Source organism: Vanellus vanellus (assembly GCF_965231255.1).
Source record: "Vanellus vanellus genome assembly, chromosome: 5".
Classification (NCBI taxonomy): Eukaryota; Metazoa; Chordata; class Aves; order Charadriiformes; family Charadriidae; genus Vanellus; species Vanellus vanellus.
Window position 1 is genome coordinate 58,349,536 of NC_138910.1, and position 20,624 is coordinate 58,370,159.

Here is a 20,624-nt window from a genome sequence, read left to right on the forward strand (position 1 = left end):
TTGAATTTGGAAGTATTTCAAGCAATGTTTTGTATGATCTCTCCTATCACTGTTTTTCTTCAGTGTGCTCTTTTTGTAGTATCATTTGTTACAGCCTTCTCTCTCCCTCTGTCCTTTTAAAACCATCTCTTGACTTTTCTCCTTTTTGTCTCCCAGGTCAGGAGTATTATAGTCCCTGGACAGATTGGTGGGTTGACAGAGCTGAATATATTACACAACATTTTGGTCTATTCTAAAGCCCTGATGCACGCTTTGACCCTACTTCTGCTGCAGTGAATTTTCCATACCGTTTGTCAGTAGTTTGTGTGAATGGCACTACTGAAATCATGAGAATTTTTTGACCTTGGATTCCACCCATTGTTCATAACTTTGAAAGCATACAGGTCTAGTGGCTGTTTTTTTTTTTTTTTTTTTTCTCTTTTTTTTTTCTCTAATGCATCTGTTTCCTTGGTACTTCTTATCTAGTAAAGAATGTTACTTGAATTCATTTATGAGGAAGATTTCAGCACACATGCGAACAGAATATTCTGTCTTGGCATAATAAGTGAACAAAAAACCAAGCATAGCGAAATCCATGTTTTCAGTAATGATGTTCATAGGTAGCTTCAATATATGCAGTGGTTGTCTATATATAGAGAGGTGTGAACAGCACATTGAAATGCCATGAAAAAAATTAGGACATTTAATCTCACTACATAAATAAGTTCAGTAAATTGAGGCACAAGCGATTTCTTGTCAAATACAGAATTAGTTCCTATGAATACTATAAAGGTTCTGTAACTAACATGCATTATTCTCTAAAAATGTGATCATTTAATCAATAAATGGTAAAAATCACAGAAGAGGAAAGAAATTGCAACAAATGAGGAAGCTTGTGTGTACGCCTAATAAGAATACAGACATCTACAGATACGTATAGCAAATATGCACAAGAAAACCTCTGCAGTCGTGAAGGTATTACTAATATTTTTCCCACAATTTGTCAAATAGGCATTAATGGAATTGGGGAATGCAAAACACTTAGTTTCATTCAAATAAAAAGGTATAAAATTGTTTCCAGTTGTATCAGAACATAAGTGACTGCAATCAAAATATTTTCTAATTGCCAGAGTTAGCAACAACAAATTATTTCCATTATTTGGAAACAATCCTAAAAATACAATATACAGTGGTTATGTGTTAAAGATCTCTGAATGGAGCTCCACTGACTCATGAGATTTCACCCATACAAAGTAAATATTAGGAATGAGGATATAAGGGCATGGGGAAAACTTATAATTAGTCAGGCTTCTTCTGAAAGGTTACAACTATTGCTGTTGTCATGTGCTGTGCAACACTAATTATAAAACCTCAAATTTTTATAACTTATCTTATTCATTTGAATAACCAGTGGCTCATAACTGAACGGGATGTTTTGTCACTTAGATTTCTCCCCCTGCCTGTCTTCCAGTTAGATCTACTGTTAGATTATTATTAGAATTTAACTTATTTTACCAGTTACAGTTACTGCCAAATGTTTTTTAAATGTTTTGCTACTATGAATACATGTGTCAGTGTTGATCTTGTTCAGTTGTTCTAAATCACAGACATACCTGATATGAAAAACAGCTATTGCTCCTTAAAATGAGATAGTCATAAAGGTTTGGTTTTTTGAAGTGACACTAATTCAACATTTCCTGTAGTAGGATCAGTAAAACTATCTTAGGATAATCAAGACAAGGTAGATGCTTTGATAGCATGAAAAGAAAACTGGTTTGTGCTTATCTACCAAAGCACATTCTGAAGTTAAGACAAAATAAATCAGTGTGGACAAGTACAAGCCTAAAGCGTATCTTACTGTGTCAAAATTACAGTCATAAAATGACAAACATTAATACAAAGATCTCCTGTGTAAAGTTGAAACAATGTTGTGATTAATTATATTGCCAACAATACAAGGAAATAAACATTGACCAAGTGAGAGTAGTACCTAAAGGCAGACATCTCCATCTTGACTTGTCTTAGAAATGTCTGTTAGAGGCACAATTGTAATGACACTTGATTTTTTTTTTTTTTAATCAAAATGGTTTTATTAAGTTATCAGGGAGTAAATGAATAGGTGGGCAACGGAGGTATTATGTTTTCTGAAAATTCCTAGTAGAATTTTTAGATTGTTTGCCTACACGTAATTTCTGTTCTTTCTGCACAATTCTCACTTTAAAGCTAAGCCTGTTCTAATCAAACTGCAGGAAAAGTCTTCAGAATTTCTACAAGAAGATGCAGCTACTATTCAGAGTTGTCCCCAGTGCACAGCCACAGAATGGATGGTGATTCCTCTCTCCTGTAAATAAGTACCAATTTATCCTAGCATCCACATGGGTAAGCTTAGCTGATTACATTTCACTACTGAAAGCGCAAAATCCTGTACAGAACAAATTTTATTTTAACCATGGTATAAGGATAGCAGAGGTAGAAAGTTACTCTATTTCAAAGTTTGTGTCTGTGCTTTCTCATTTCCCATCTCTATTCTTAATGTAAAATCCTTGGGTTTAATTAATGAAAGATAATGAGAAGAAATACATCAAATCTGTCAAAAGGACAAGGGGGAGAACTGAATTTTGGAACTGATACTCTTGCATGGTAGAGAAGCCATAGTAGCTTCGGCAGAAACAACACAAGATTGCTTGTTAAAATGGCTGAAAACAAATCCAGATTTAGTTATCTAAGAATTATGGTTGAGATAATACCTTCCAATCTGCCTTGGTTTCAGGAAATGATTGATTAACCTTTCAGTTTCCTGATTTTGATGTTTTCAATTTTATACTTCTTCAAAAGAGGATGATTCCCAAAGTGGGGAGAAAAAAATCCCCATTCTTTTTATTGCTTTGCTTATGGAGGAGCACCAGTGAATTGGTATGACCCTCGTCGTATTTTAGGATAATCTCAGGAGAGCAATAAGCTACATCATAGCTTTAGTTGCTCAAAAGGGACTACATACTGGTATCATTCATATTCCACTTACAAAGCTGTAAGCTGCAGTGCCATTATTTCTATCTTCCTGGAGATAAATGAACATTCTTACATGATCTGTCTTCTATTCCCTTAACTAGGAAGTGAAGCAATTGAAGCTACAGGTTTTTTTTTTGCCTAGTGCCAACAGCAAGGTCAGGGTTTGGATGTAACCACTATCAATAAAAACTGCCTAAGCACAAAAACTCCTCGGATACAGAAAATGAAGTGGTCATCAAAAGGCCCTGTGAACAGTCAGAGGGTGGTATTCAGTTCCCTAAATACAAGCAGCTGCTGCCATTAGAGGTGCCAGAGGGCATTTCAGACATTTACACGGAGCTGGCAGGCATGTCCTAAGACCTATGAGAGATTTAGGCTTGTGGGAGTGGTGGCGGGACGCCTGCCGGGGGAATGCCTGCCTGCCTCGGGCAGCTGTTGGGGCCCTGGGTGTGCTGACAGGCTCCATGGCTGCGGGCAGCCTGCAGCCCTCCTTCCTGCAGGCCCTCCACCCGGCTTCCCTGCCGGTGTTCGATGTCTGCTCTGGTCAGTGCAGCTGTGCAACACTGGACATGGCTCTGGTGGAAACCCCTAAGTTGTCAGCAAGAGCTGTGAGAAGCCTCATCTGAGGCCTCCGCTCAAGCACCTTCTGTCCACCAGCCCGGGAGTGCATCTGAACCCAGGCCCTGGCCTTGGTCCTTGCCCGTGTGACCTGGTGGCATAGGCCCATCTTGGCCTTGCATGTCTGACCTCCTGGTGTGACCCCAGACCTGCTTCACCACTAGAGGTTTGCCTGGCAGTCTGCAGGCTGTGACTGACCCTGCCACTGCCACTGGAGCCGCTCAGCTGGGCTCGCCTGGCTTGGGTGCTGTGGGAGGGACCCTGTGCCGGGGAGCTTCATGCTCTGCCACCCCCCCACCAGTCCCCTCCTGGTCCTGGCTTGCTGTCTCCTTGCGGAACCACCAACAGCCATTGCTCCTTAGCAGTGTCACTGGACACCTACGGTCAAGCAGTTCAGTCCTATCAAAAATGCGAGCAGGATGGCTTTGCCTGCACAGCAGCGCTTTCAGCTTCAGGCATGACAACAGTATTTTCTTAAAGGTTCCCAAGAACTATTACACAGAGCTGCAACAAGTATCGCTTTTCCAGAGCACAAAAAGGCAGAAGAAAGCCTGGAGAGCAAACCAAAGCAGGAGCATGCAAAGGTCAGCAACTGAAATATGTGATTATGAATTATAGAAAAGGCTGAATGTTCCTGCATACTTAGCTGCTAGGGTGTTAGGCTTGCAATAATGTTTTGGACACAAAAGAATGCAAATAATTTTTCTTTGTTTACAAAGACAAAAGTTTCTCTTCCTGCCATTCTTCCCAATGAATGCTGCATTGAAGCCTTTCAAAACCCGTGAAATAGTCCCACACGTTTATTACTTTATTTGGCAGCAAAACCAGAGAAAATCACAACTGAAAAGATTTCCTGATGATTTAAGGGATTAGAATTATTCTAATAATTATTTTGCTAAATTTTTTTAGGGAAGGGGAGAGAGAGTGAGAGAATGTGTTAGTGGCTTCTATTAATAATGACATTAATTGCAAAATAGTACTAATCTAAGGACAAATACTGGATGTATTGGTATTCCTCAAAACGCCTGCATGGCCCTGGATCCTGAAGTGGACAAAACCTAAAATGATTTCAGAGAGCTGTTGAGTGAGAACTTTAAGTTGTAATCTTATGTTATTTAATGACAGTATTTAAAAAAAAAAAATATTCCCTCCTAATTTTTTTTCTCCCCAAATATATGACACATTTGTGCATGTGTGTGTACTCTGGCAATTTGAGCAAAAGTGTCCATGATGTGTTTGATATAGAAGAGGACACTAATGAGTTATATAAAGTTTTCACTGCCCAAAGCAGCATAGTTGTTGTATCTTAGTAATATATGTCATGGTTTTGGTGTTCAGGAAGAGCTAAATTTTTAATAATCAGTTTAGTATCACTCAGATGGAGTAAGGCTGGTTCTGCAAAATTTATTTTACAATACTTGCTGTGTATAGCAAACACTGTGCAGAAAAATTCTTTGAATTCAAAGTAATAATTATGCATTGTAAACACAAGTTTTTAAAGACAGACTTAATTATATTTATTTTTTTTTTACACAGAAGACGTTCTATTCATGCCAAGTTAAATTTTGAACACTGCTATTCTAAAATTATTTGTGATGTAAAATAATTTGTGTTGCAAACTTTCTTCTTGCAACTTTGGCTTAAAGCCAATTGCATGGGGCATTTTGAAAAATTAGTAACAAAATCTACTGGAAATATATGTTAAGATCAACTTCTAAACTACATAAAATAGCATTTTTAATGAAAACATCAGCAATCTTTAATTATGCTATCATAATTATCAAGATATTAAAATGGAATGGGTATGTAACTAAAAAAAGGGAGTCGCAATTCCATAAGTGTGACTTATAATCAGCTATGTTACAGTGACCACAAGCAAAGGTAAAGCCAAGTTTGTCTTTTTATGTTGTTATGTGTTCCTCCTGTAAGCATTTTTCAAAACAGAGAGATTTAAGATACCAGGATAATACTCTACTATAGGAGACCAGAACACCAATGTCAAAGTAAATGGTGTAGAATCTCTCAGGAGATGAATGTTCAGAGTTTATGTGAACATTAGCTACAATGTAAAGGTAAAGATAAAACATATATATAGTTCCTACAAAACATATGAAATACGAAGGATACTTTTTTTGTGTTAAAGCAACAGTGTTGGGAATCAGGACATCTTCTTTCTGAATCTACATTGACTCATTGTTTTGAATGTGGATTAAATGCTTCAGAGTGTTTTTGTTGAGCTAGCTCTAGAATGGAGATAAAACCAGTGCCCTGGAGGTCTCTCAAAGCTCTTCAGAGTAAGAGTTGTTATTGCCAGTGAACAATGGAGATGTTGATGCCAAGGAAAGTCAAATGACTTGCCTATGCTAACAAAAGAATGGAACAAACGCGGGTCCTGTGAATTCCAGTTCTATTTACTAGATTGCACTGTTTATTAGAGAAATGCAACAGCAGGGTTGATTACTGTTTCCAAGGGAGTTTGGAGACTCTCAGCTATAAAAAGACTTATAAACGATAAAGTGTAAAAAAGAAATACGCAATCTTGTCCACTTAAATGTCATATGTGATTGCATAAGTTGCTTAAATATTATGACAATTGGAAATACTGATGTCATGTTTGTATCTCTTTCTAATCTCACCACTCAGAACTTTAGCGGCTTCATATTCATATATCAGGAACATGGTAAAGATTTTCAAATGTTTCTTATCCCCTCTGCTTTACCTTGGACTTTAAATGTATTATCTGCTATTTTCTATTTTTAATTATTAGAGTAAAATTAAAAAATGACACTCAACAGGCAGATTCTTGTATCATAATTCCTTTCTGAAAAATATTGGATGATAATATGTTCTCCTGTAAGTGGGGTTTTAATTGGTGTAATGCTTTACTTTCCTACTCTTTTCATCAGAATATCAGTAAGATGACTCAAACATCTGGCATGTAGCACTCAGCAAAAATGAGAACTAATAAATTAATGTACCAAATAATTAAAGCTATTAGCTGCTTCATGATAGTTTTCATCAACAATATTTATTGCTACACACAGGCTTTCTCTAGGTATCATTGTGCATTTATCTTCATGACAGAGCAGCCATTAGATGGGAAAACACAGATAATAGATGCTCGCTTCCCAACACTAACTTCTTCAGGTACACTAGTTTTTCTGGAACGTGCTATGCAGGTGTAACCAATGTGATAGGCTTTGCCACTCTTTTAGCTGAAAGCACGTTTAAAATTGATTTATAATACCACACTATTCAGCAAAAATGTCCAAAAGATGCTCACTCCAAACCACAAAATAACTGTCCTTGTTTATCTAATTATATTGCCTCTTATCAAAATTTCAAAGGCTCTGATTTATTTGTCTTTTCAAAAGCAATGTTTTGATAAGTATGCAGTTAGAGTTCGTAATTCAGTATTACACATTGACCAATACAGACAAAGCCTGCATACAGGCAACCTAAATATTTTTCACAATATTCTTATGCAGGCTACTACTAGTAAGTTATTGCAATAGGAACAGCGTTGCACTAATCTCATTTTATCAACTCTAAAGTTTTGCTATAATGTAGAAAACATCTGAAGAACAGTAGTCCTGGCTTAGACTTAGAAAGAGAGTGCTCAATGTGTGTTTGGGTTAATGTCTGAAAATTCTTTCTACACTCATATGAACTAAAGAGAATGCCTCTAAACATGAATGTTGACATTGCTTACTAAGACAAAATGTTAAGATAGTTCAGGATATCAAAAAGTCCAGAGTTAAAAGACTCTCATGAGTAAGAACTGTTTCCCTCTGTGCTTTATATGTTTCTTGCATTACTTTTGACATGCTGATTTATCATACTTATATTTCTGTTTATCAATCCTGATGCACAAAGGTGTTAAAATTTAATTATTAGAGGAGACTGAAATAACCTGAGATCCTCAAGGAACAGATAAATGCAAAATATGATTTCACTTCAAAGTACTTGCTTTATTTTATTTTAAATCATTTTCTCCAATTTTTAGACAGTCAAGTCATGCCAGAGTTGAAAAATAACAAAGATATCTCCATTAATCTACACAAAATAAATTCCTCTATAATCAACCTGTTATATATTTCTAAAGATATATTGTATCGATACCCTTAGACTTCATGATGAAAATAAATAATTTGGTTACTCGAAGGCTTTCACTCACACTTAAGACTGAAAAGCCAAGACCTCGGTCATTTTGTCATGCTCTTGAGAAGCTGTGCATATAACAATGTTACAAACTCATATACTCACCTTTGGTTTAGAGAAGGAAGGGTCATACAAGGAATACTCAATTTTTATGAGAACGTACTTCCAGAACGTTGTATATTCTTTTAAAATATAATGTCTGAGTATGTTTTAAAACATAGTATCTGAGTGTATTTCTTTGTAGAACTCTCAGAGAAAATGGAAACAGATTTCTGATAAATAGAATTTGGATGATGAAGCTGTACTTCCTGACAAGTTTCTCTCTTTGGGTCCAGTCCTGCCCTCTGCCCTCAGCCACCCCCCTTGCATACCCACACCTTACAAAACTTGAACCCCCACAACTCCTATCACGTGCTTGTCCTTCTCTTTCAGCAGCCTAGGCAGCGGTGGCAATGGAAATCTGAATTCTCCCATCACAACTCTTGAAGAACTTCATTTACATTGCCTCCTATGGTGGGGGCCGGTGTTTGCTGCATGCCTGTGTAGAGTGCCGGCTGATGGGTGTACACGATATTGGAGAATAAGAAAAGGCTGTAGTTTCAGGTAGGATGACTTTTTGTAGGACTGGTCTATGCCTGGACCCTTGCCAGGGGTCAAACACTGAGACTAAACACCAAGCCTCCTCCTGCTCCATGAAGACACACGGCAAGCACGGCTAGCCAGCAGCGTGTAAGGCCAACCTCTGCACAGACGCGTCGTCTCGGGCAGCAGAGACTCCTGAGTGGCTTGTGCTCAGGTTTGAACACAGGCCCAGCGAAGTGAGAGCATGAGAGGAGTGTGAAATACAAAGGTTTTATGCTGCTTTTGTGAGACAGCATTTCTTAAGTGGTAACATGGCAGATCTGAGTGGGATGATGGCTTTCTGAAGACTGCAAGAAAGCTACAGAATGAGTAGCTGCTGGGCTAAAAGAGAAAGATGAGTGCTGAAGGGAAGTGGTTGGAACTGGAACAGAGGGGTTTGGGCCACAGCCAGGATGGGTGGGAGGAGGTGAGGGAGGTGCTCAACACATCTTGGTTGGCTCGATGTTTTGTATTTGCAAAACAGTCAAGGTCTTCTAATGGTGCAGAGCAGCGTGGGCTGCAGCATCATGGCTAAGTTGTCATGTTGCCACTGAATAAAAGAGAAGATATAACTGGAGTGCACTTCTCTAAGCATCTTTTCAGTTGTGTTTGAAATCGGTAATGGTTTTGCATGAACTAGCAAAGCTCTCAGATCGTTGCAGAAAAAAATATAGCAGTATACGGCTTTATTTTGATAGGTGGTGTAAATCTTGACCCAAATTTTCAAACCTTTGCAGAAATTATGCTATCTACGTGCAGCCTTTCATGTTTCTCCCTAGTTGTGTACCAAATGACACGTGTGCATATATAATCTGAGGCATTTCCAAAACATCTGGCTCAATTTTTGAAACATTTGTGTTGTAATACACTATTGTAATCTGTCTGTAAAGATATGCGGAATAGGATGCTTTTTCTGAGAACTGAAGCCTCCTTGCAGAGAGCTGCACCTTGCTGCATAATGTCAACGTAATGGGGCTGATTTAAGGATGCTATGTTTGCCCTCAATATGAATTTCCTTGCGCTAACAGCCCCAGTTTAAATCTTATTGTGGGATTCTCCTGTTCTTGAAATCAGTAGGAAGCCAGGCAGGTTTTTGAACCTTGTGAGAGTAACTTGTTCTCCTTGGACGCTAGTCAGTGCTTATTACCTCACCATCAAAATGCAGCTTCAGCTCTTTAAAGAGCTACATGTGGTGAAACTCTCTTTACTCTCCTTGGAAATGAAATTCTAAACTCTTCAAAGTAAGAGTCCTATTTCAAGGATCTTCTGGCTTAAAAGAGAAGTTCATTTCCCATTTAAAGTATGTGTAACATTCAGAGCTCAGTGATGCAGCATCTCATTAACAGAACACCCTGCTGAATTGTCTCCTATGGACAGCTATTTCCATACTGAAGATACCGGAGAGGTTTGTTCCTCCTGCACCTGTCGGCGTATAGGGGGACTGGTTAGTAACAACGCTGGTAGCTCTTTTGATTGTAGCCCTTGTGTATCCCTGACCTATAGCTGCTTAGTGCTTTTTCTTAAGGCTAACCTAAATAATTATTCAAGGCAGAATTCCTCCTCCAAAGAGGTTATGGCAGAGCTCCTTATAACCTAGCAGTTTCGAAGTGCAAGAATAGATTCTTGGGTCCACTGGAAAAGCCTTCAAATTTAAGGAGGAAATAGAGTAAGAACAGGGGGAAGTACAAAGGTGTTGCAGAAAGATAAAGCTGTCTTTGGTGGTTCAGAGGTGCTCGATATGCAGCTTGGCCATTGGCTCCATAAGTTGGAGCAACATTTTGGTTTATCCACAGCCAGCTTTTGTTATGCTTTATTCTTTGTACATCTGGAAAATACACAGGGTTTCATAAATGTCTGAAAAATGTAAAAGATTTGGAAAGTTATTACACTCTGTCTCTAGAAAGGGAGTGAAGTGGGTAAATTGATCTGCAAACAGGAGTACAAATCAAAATATTGTCTCTAGATTCATCTACTGGCATCAGTGCAATCGTTATTACATGGTTTTCCACCTCCATATGAATAGAAAGACAGATAGTCATTGGAAAGAAAAAAATAGCATATAAAGAAGTACTTGTCCAAGTTGTAGTTACAAAAATACAAAATAGTTTTGGGCATACTGCTTTAATCATTTTGGACACCAGCTGTTTATTAAAATCAGTGATGTTAATGAACACAGTCTCTTTAATATAATTATTTCAAGTTGATTTCAGTTATAAGTGATCTTCTGTGGACATTAATTACCAACAACCGAATTACGATCAAACTCTTTCCCCTTCTCTGTAGAAATCTTTAAACTTCCAGCACTGTCACATCTTTCTCTTCTCACCTGATGATTATAGGTAAAAGTTTTATTAACAATTTAATTATTCTCTTTACAAGCCAAGATAATTATAACAGGCTTGACTTGGCTTCCATTAAAAGTCTCTTTTAATGATTTTGCCGTTGACTGTAGTCGAATGTGAGAGAACAGTTTGGAATCAACAAAACCATAGAATCATAGAACAGTTTAGGTTGGAAAGGACCTTGAAGATCATTGAGTTCCAACCCTCCTGCCATAGACAGGGACACCTCCCACTAGATCATGTTGCCCAAGGCCACGTCCAGCCTGGCCTTGATCATATCTCAAAATTGTGCAGGGATGAAAGAAACTGAAAGAACAATACCTTTAATATTTTACAGACCACCATGGTACTTTTGTATGGGCTATCAGTCCCCTCTAAATACATGTTGACTGAATCCTCTAACGCTGTATTCACTTTCATAGTTCTTATTCATATGAACAGCTGGAATAAAATTTGTGCTGTAAAGGGTAGTAGTCAAAGATCTGACAAAAAGCTGGACTGACGTTTATGAGATCAAGCTTTTGTTCCTGATTTAATCCTACCCATGTTCCTTGTCAAAAGATTTACTTGCATGCTTAACTTTAAGGTGAATTGGAAGTTACTGGATGGGTTAGTACATGTCTCAGAGGTATGGATCTAGGGCAAGAGGAGATGATCATGCAGGCACTTATTAGAAAGAAATGCAAGGAGAAGCTGAAGGGGCAGAATGCTTGCAGATGATTTGGTGAGCTGGTCACATTAAGAGATGCAGAGTTAAGTGAGTATCAAAAAAGACCACTACTGAAAAGGATTTTTATAAAAATTGCATTATTAGCAGCAGAGTAAAAGAAAACTTTACTGTTTGTAAATGTATTTATTTATAAAGAAAAATGTTGAAATTACGATGAAATGAAGGAAAAATGAAGAGACTACAGACTCAGAATTTAGCTATAAGAACATGCTAAAGTGCCAGGGAAGGCCAGAAATGATTGGGCAATGTAATAAAGTAATAAAAACTATTAATTATTTTTTTTTCTAAACAAATCAGAAGCAGAAACTTTCTAGGAAGTCTCTAGGGCAAACAAATGGCATGTAAGATAGGGAAGGGAAAAATCTATGAAGTATTAATTATAGAAAAGCTTTAGGAGGTTACCTGCCTATGTCAATGGGGATGTGCTCTGGAGGTGTGTCTCAAAGTTTATATAAACCATTCTTATAAAATGGAAGACAGTCTGTTACATCAAATCACCAGAAGCAAATAATATTGATCCAAGAATTTTGAAAAAATGCAGAAACAAATTTCTGATTGTTACCTGTGATTTTACTAATTAATTGCCAAGACGGGCTTGATTAACTATCAGACTACGTCAGATGTGATTTTTATAAAGAGCTCCAAGGAGACTGACAGGAACTAAAGACTAGCAAGTAAAACTTCTGCAGCAAGCAAGTTGATGGAAATTGTAATGAAGAATAGAATTAGCAGACAGATGAATGAGCACAATGAGCATGGAAGAGCGAACTTTTTGTAGAAGGAAATAATCATGTACAAACCTTGTAGATGATTTTTTAAGGACTCAGTAAGCATATGGACACAAATGATCAAGTTGATAATGTATCTGAATCTCCAAAAAGTATTTCACAAGATTGCTCAGCAGTGTTTTTCAAAGAAACCAGCAAGGGTTTTTTGTAGGAGGTTGGGGTTTTTTGGGGGTGGTTTTTTTTTTTTTTTTCTTTTTCATGGAAAAATCATGGATTGAATAATAGGAAATGGGGTAAGAATAAATGTCAGAGACGACTACTTAGTCCTGTATGAACTGTGTCAGGACCTACACATGCAGAATTGTGCTAGAAAAGTCAGTAAAGAGTAATGTAACAAGGTTTTCTCATATTACAAAAGTATTGTGGCTGTAAAGACCTTCAGAAGAATTTCTAAGGTGCTGGGTTACAGCACAATAAAATGATAGATGAAATTCAGTGTTCAAGAGTAACACACCCCTATAGATATTTGGCTTTAACCATTTAGAAAAGGGGCCTTAGGAGTAGTTCAGGGTACTTTATTGAAAATGTTGAATTAATGCTCTTAATCAGTCAAAAAGGCAAATAGATTCTTGAATTTTTTTTAGGACAGAAAAAAAGAATGAAATGGAAAACACCACGATGTCACCATATAACGTCACAATGTGCCCATCTCTTGAACGCTATATAAAGTCCTGAATATTGAAAAGATATATAGTACTACTAAAATGAATGAAGAACGATCATAGATACAGGCAATTCCTGTAAAAGTAGAGATTAAATAATTAGGTTTCTTCAGCACAAGAAAGGGAAGATGGAAGGAAAATCAGATATCTAAAAAATCAGAAATGTTATGGAAAAGGCAAATTGGAAATGATTATTCATTTATTCTTATTACCTCATCCTCCAAAGAACTAGGAAGTACCAAATGAAACTGTCAGCCAGCCAGTTAAAGCAAATAAATTATTATTATTGTTATTATTATTATTACTAGTAGTAGTAGTAGTAGTATTTTGTGCAAAATCACATGCCAGGATGTTTGGATAACAAAAGCGTCAATGTCTCAAGAAGTGATTAGGCAAATTAGTGGATGAAAGGCTCATTGAGACCAACTAAATATGAAGACACTGATGAGCTCTTTGGCTAAGAAAATCTGTAAGCTGTAGCTCCCTAGAGTTTGGATACCTATGCTGAATGAAATACCACTCAAGCCCGCTACTGTCAAATAGAGGACATTGGGGTAAACAGATCCCTGGTTTAACTCAGTACAGGCTTGCTAATTTTCTACTGTAAGGTGTTCTACTGTCTACAAGCATGAAGATAAACACACAACTCACAGGACTGAGAGGTTTTGAAGACCGGTTCTAAAACAGGCTAGGTAAGATGGTCAGAAAACAACAGCGTGAAGTGGGAAGGGTGAAATGTAGAAAGGCACTTCTGCTAAGTGTTTTTGTTAAACACTTCCTTCTCAGCTAAACTTTGGTTTTCATATTGCCATCGTTGTGAGCAGAAAGATCTCTTGGGAGAGCTGTATTTGCACGTGTGTAAAGGAAGCAAAACCAATGACTACTGAAGTCTTAATAATCGGCATGTGCTGGTGTCAGCAATGCCATCAGTTGCTTCAATGTCAAGATAGGAAGTGTTGACTGTCTTTAACTGCCTCAGGTCAGTAGTTTTTATCTGCAGTTAAGTAGCATGGAGATTACTTTACTTACTCCTGAATGATCCTTTTAAGGCCCCTTAATAAAAACATCCCATCTGGGTGTGTCTGTGGTGCTATCAATCTCTTTCTGTCCTCATAAAAAGGCAGTGAGCGGGCAAATTACCTAGAAGTTATAGCCACTGAGAAGGCTTAAAAGGAAAGCGTGACAGATTTTTCAGAGGAAAAGCAGTCCTCCTCGTCACTGTTCAAATGAACATTTAATAATTCATAACAACTAACTGAGTTATAAGTTTCCCCTTCAATACGTTTCCAAACGTGAATAGATTAAATGGTAATTGCTATCAAGCTTTATGTTCTATTTCATGTACCTAATAAAAGTTTATCTAGTGGAGCTTACTTTGTATCTTTTTGATCTATTCCTAACCAAATATAATATACTATATTAAAATATTTATCACTGTGCTATCAAATATTAACCATTTTTAAATCATCTGACTAAAGAAAACAAATAATGTTACTTGTTTAACTTTTCATGAATTTCCTAATATTTAGTTGCTCAGAACTCTTCCATGACAGAGCACCAAAAATATTGAAGACCCTAGAAACTGCATTTTTTAAATTGGGCTGTTTTGAAATGCGCTCTGCTCATGTCTGTCACCACTGTTCTTTTTGGTTCTGCATGCAGAATCCTAGTTTTGCCAATTGTAAAAAGTTATGATTCTGCTTCATTACAAGAGAATCTCAGAGAGTTGTTTGTTTTTTTTGTAGGTTAGTGGGCTTTTAACTATGTTGGGAAGAATATAGAACTTTTTTTTTTTTTAAAAGTTTTTAGGAAGTTTCCCTAATTATCCACCTGCTCATCCATTTGAAATTACAGGCTTTGCCTGGTAAAAATACCAGCAGCTTGCTAGACTATGATGTGAATGATCTAACGATGGAAAGATGAGGACGCTGCTCCCACAGATGTGCTACAGTTGCACGGCAGCCCAGTCCAGCCTAACTACTGGCTGCCAGGCTACATCCCTCCCCATCTCTCCCAGGGTGCTCCTGCTTGCTCAACCCGTCGCTGATTCAGATCACAGAACTAACACAGCAGAAAAATATTCTTCTTTTTTTTTTGGTTACTGTCCTGCTGAGTTAGATCTGAAATGGTTCAATGAAAGGTCAAACTGAGAGGGCCTGAGAGATTGCTAGGGGTGTGGGACTAAACAGCTGGGAATTGGGAGAAGAGGGATTGCAGCACTTGCAATTAAAGCAGTTTAGACAGCCTTGGAATAGCAGCTTTGAAGCTGACACCTGGGCAAGATCAAGAAGAGATCAACCTCCAATCCAATCCTTCACCTTGCTGGGGAAAAATTGTTCTATTAAAGGTCAGGTGTATAAATGTTGCTTCTGAACCATTTCTTCTCACTTTGGAGAAAGCAAGTCTGATCACCAGGTTATCAAAGTAAATCTCCTGAAGTGAAGAGCTGCACTCTGTTAAGAGCCTCTTAATAAGTGCCTCTTAATAAGATGTTAACTATGCTCACTAGCCCCTTTTCTATGCCTCGTTCTCTGGTTGATTTATGACCTGTTATTTTCTTTGGCTTCCCCGCATAAAGGTGTTACCTAATTCACAATCCCCATCCTGTTCATAGAAGCACAGAGATGCTGAGATAATGTCCTTGAGCTCTCGCCGATGCCCCTCTAGACTATTCCTTCTGCAGGTTCTTCTATTTCCACAATATTCCACAAACTCTGTAGGCAGCAGTACTAAAAGCAGCTTGAGCCTTGATCCCCAACCTAGGCGTGCGACAGTAACTATGTAGATCTGTACAATAACTATATAGAGAAAGCATCCTATGTTTTCATCTTCTCCTCTGTGCTCTTCATAAAGATGCTTCACTTTATGAAGTCTGTTAAATGTTTACGTTCTGACATGTTTATTCTGACTAAAAATATGCTCTCCCCAGAGAGATATCATGCTTCTTTTTCTCCTTCAAACCCAGTCTCTCATTAAAAAATAATACCATTCCATGCTATTCATCGTTCGGTGAACAATTTTCTATGTATCCCTGTATCGGTGGTGTATTTTGGAATGAATGTGTTAACACGCGCATTCATGTTGTCTTTTCTCAGGTTTAGAAGACCCAGGATATCAGTATGGCATTACACGTACGAGTCGTCAGCACGCTTCCCTCGAGGTGAGTGGAATCAGTGTTTTGCATCATCTGAGAATCAGGCCTGGGAACGCTGTAATTTTCTTCGTAATCTTGCCTTGCTTGTCTTACACCTGTGAGCCATACTTTGCCTTGAGTTGCAGCAGTGGGATTCTGGACTGATTTAAGGAGAATTATTCTGGATTTAAATTTGGAGCCACTTGAAGCACTGTCTGTTCCTCTTGCATCCAAACTCCTATACACACCCCACTTCTGTAGTCTCCTTAATAATCACGTAAGACAAGTATTGGGAAATCAGCATTTCATGTATAAAGACCAGGGGCAGATTGTTTCTTGGGGACAGCAGTGTTCAGCCTCACCAGAGCTGTATCCTTTTCAATAAATTCTTTCTATGTTTTATCTCCCTCCAGCTCCAAGCATGGCAGTGCACTTACCAGCACCTGTCCTGGCACCAAAACACACTAGAACTGAAAGTACATACAGCACCTGTGCATACAGCACCCTGACCAGCTAAAAGCACTGAAACTGCCACTGGTAAAAAGATGTCAAAAGATATAAAAAGATGTAGATAGATTGTCTACGGCTCCCCACGCAGGCAGTTGCAAAAGTGAACTAAAACCAGGGCATCCTGGTTCTGGATTTCTATTTCTTTTTACAGAGTATAGTTCCCCAGGCACAAATTCAATGTGTAGGTTTTGAAGAACTCACAGGATACATCTGTGTACAAACTTGTATAAAAGACCACTAAGCTTCAAGGGGGGAGACAATTACATTCATGTATTTAATCTGTCTAGAAAGAAGTGCATGACATATTTTTCAAGAAAGTTTTTTTTTTTTTTTCTTTTTTTTTTAAGAAATGGATAGCAACATTTTTTTTTTTTTTGCTGAATTGTAAACACAAACTTCCAAAAGCAAATGTTAATATAAGTTCCAGGGTTACAATTTCAGGTTTGATTTTCTTTGGCAATTCAATCTGCATGATGATTTCAATCAAATGTCTTGGCTTCTAACATTTGTAACACATGATAAAATGCAAACAAAGAAGCTTATATTTAAATAATCATATAATAAGTTGAATGCACACTGTGACAGAATATGAATTATCTAACAGGCTGCAGAGTAATACAAGTTCAGCCTGGAAGACAGATACAAGCACTGAGAGCGGTTTGAGCATCGAAGATAAGAGTGTAATCCTCTGCGTACTTCAATAAAAACTACTGGATGAAAATGAATGAAAAAGGGTAAAATAAAAGAAACTATCCAGAGTTTGGCGTAAGGCACCTGGCTGAAAACTCATTTGCTAATTGTTTAAGATTTACACCATTGAACCGAGATGATTTAAAACAGCGATTCACAATAAATAATGTGCTGAATTTAACTCAGGTACAAGCTACTGTTGGTTACTCTTGTACATGGTCGGTCTGCGCTTTTGTGGGTCTGCAGGTTCAACGTCTTCATGCATATTGACTATATGAAGGGAGATAGTGAATAGTATTAATCACTGGGCCCTCCCTCACCTCTTCCCCTGTGGGATGATCGTGCCTCATGTAAATTCGAGCTGTGCTGGTAAACTGAGATTGGCAAAAGAGTCACTTTTTCTTTGCCTGATTGGATAAATACGCAGCTGGTTTTGGAACCAACTCTTGTGTGCATGAAATTAAAAGGTGTTATTTTTAAATGCTCCTGTATGTATGCAACAGAATTTAGTCACCTGAAACGTCATGGCCAAGAAATACAAAAGATGCAAGCCTATGAGCAGTACACTTAAAAAATGAAATGGATGCTCCTGCTTATTATTTTGCCTTCATCCATTTTTTTAAAACCCAGGCAGTTCTTTGGTGTGCAAATGTTTCTACCCTTTGTTACAGGTTCCTCTTATCACAAGGCACTATGTTCACTTTAAGACTGGCCCAAACCAGCTGTAGTTGCTGGTTAAATTTCTTGCCAGGCTTGGAGCTTTTTCTTCTGGTTTTATGTTCATTTTTAAAGGAAAGCATTTAATTTCTAAATAGAGAAACTAAATATAGCTATGTATTTTGTCATGTTTCTGGAATTCTAAAAGGGTTTCAGGACCAGACTGTTCTGTTCTTAATTCATTCCTTGCGCTTTCATCTATGTATGTGTGCTGGTGAGAAAACCATTGTCGGTGTCTGGGAGGGAGGCAGAGAGCTAAACCCCAGCAGCTCCCCCCCCCCCCCCACGCAACGCCTGCGGCAGGAATGGTTCTGAGAGAGGGCTTAGAAGCAGCACAAGACACAGTTGCATCTATTGTGCCTCTTTTTCTGAGGGCAGCAAACCTTTCTGTACCGTCCAGACCCTGCTGACCGCTATGTCTATCCAGCATAGACCTTGAATTCAATAAGATAACAGCTGTTATCACGGTGGTTTTTATCTGGGAAGCAAAGTCTAAAATTGCATCTGACCTCTGTAGGCACAGAGACGCAAGTGATGAGCGCTCTGCCTAGATCCTCAAAGGTTTTAGATGAAATCAGTAAGAGCGTGGTACCTAAATGAATACTTCTGAGGATAATAGCTTCTGTGTCTTTTGCCCATGTGTGGTATAAGGTAGACTACGAACAGTAATTTATCAAATGATGTACTGTGAGCCTTAGAAAACACAACAGGACTTTAGCGTTGTTTTTCCCCAAATAGGATTACTAATAGATAAAACTAAGCCACTCCATTTACTAATACAATCATACAAGTAATTAAACTAGCTACGGTATAGATTCAACTTATTTATTTATAGGTCAAGCTTCTGGTTCCCCTAGGTCAATCATTTTTAGCAATAATGCTCCATAAGAATAGATTTCCTTAATAACGCCAATAGGCTATGTATAACACAAAGTAAACAAACACATATTGGTCTGTTGAGTGTGTGTGTATCCATCTTTGCATATGTATATTTCTGTACAGCACAAGCTCCGGGAAACAGATCAAAACCACATGCTACGTGTCCAGACAAATAATCTTTTTAAGCTTTGCTAAGGCAGCAGAATGAGTTCTTATTTTTCTTGTATATTGGGGTCTGCTTGCTTGCCCAGTCATTTGTTTAGATTTCAATAGGAAAATAACAAACAAAGCTAAAATTGTCACACTACAAAATTAAGTGAATTGGAATTCTGTTCCTCCATGAAAAGACTTGAAATGAGATTTAAATCAGTGTGTGCTTGGTAAAACATGGCAATTTGATGTCTGTTCCATAAACCTGACAACCTCATTTGGTTGTTTTTCTTCTGAATTTGACCAGATAATTTGGTCAAACTTGGAGAATATCTAACAGTTACACAATCAGACTGAGATTTGTTCAGAAAATTACAACACAGTGAGGGAAACTTAATTAGTTTTGTCAGCATATTTAAAGACACTAGCTTGCATTTCCAGAAACAGTCTAAAGCTTTTACAAATACTCTGATTCAGCTAAAATCAGGCTAATTATATGTTGGGCTCAAAAAATCCTCGTTAAAAGAACATTATTGGGGTTATAATGTCCAAACCTGAAAAGATAGGGAATACTGCATTTATTAAGCAATTGGTTTGACAAGATGATATATACATTATTATATTAATTATATGACTGTAAAATTTGCTCCACAGACCTCCAGACCTGCTCAATATCTCAGCTACTTAATACCTTTTTTTTTTTTCACACCCACTGTGCGGACATGGTGTTTACTGTACTTTATTCAAATTCTACTGCAGAGAATTGGTGTCCTTTTTCATTTTTTTCTTTTTCCTGTGGTTCCTGTCACTACAATATCTCAATACTTCACAAATTCTAATGCTTATATTGCCAGTACCTATGGTAAGGTACAGGGGTGGTGGTGACAACCCCCTTCTACATAAGGGGTGCAAGGCAGAGGGAGATGCTATGATTTCTGAGTGCTTTGCGATAGCTAGGATCTGATTTTTTCAAAATAATAATAACAGAGAACGCTGAGATTTGAAACACTACTTTGCTTTCTGCTGCAACTGTAAGCACTCGATAATTTTGTGAATTAAAACTCAAGTGCAAGCATCCAGAAAATGAGAATACAGTTAACAACCACATGTGAAAAGTATGGTTTAAATAACCCGTCAAATATAAACAGGAGCTTTCTGGCAGAAGCTGAGAAAGTCCAGTTTTCTCGGGCAACATTTAACTGCGTTACCCATGCAAACTTCCTTTCTCTTCATGTACTAGCTTTAATGCTAATTGGTTAATTAACACAATCTTTCCTGAAATTATTTATTTATTGGTTTTCTTTCCAGATATGTTTGCTGAATTGTCACAAGCCCATATTTATACTTCAGAGGAACTCATCACTTAGAGTGGAGAGCGGTAATCTCTAGCTTCGTTGGTTTTTTGTAAAAATGTATGATACAAGATTTGCATTTCTTTTAGAGAATTAGAGCATTTGTGTGGCTATATGGCCGATTTTATAATATTTGGCTAATCAGTGTCAGTAATTACATTCTCTCTTGTGTCTCTCACTCTTAAAAATCAAAAGCAAGCTCTTGTAGAAATCTCTTTAATGTGTGTGTGGAAGAATGCAGAGAGGCAGGGAGAAAAAGTGAAAGAAAAACACGAGAGGACTT

General features: G+C 37.7%; 1 protein-coding gene across 2 annotated transcripts in view; it reads right to left on the reverse strand.

The window, feature by feature from the left end:
• Positions 1 to 20,624, reverse strand: part of NTNG1 (netrin G1) — a gene marked incomplete at both ends in the record, with an annotated part of 150,943 nt that overhangs the window by 5,197 nt on the left and 125,122 nt on the right. The window lies entirely within an intron of this gene.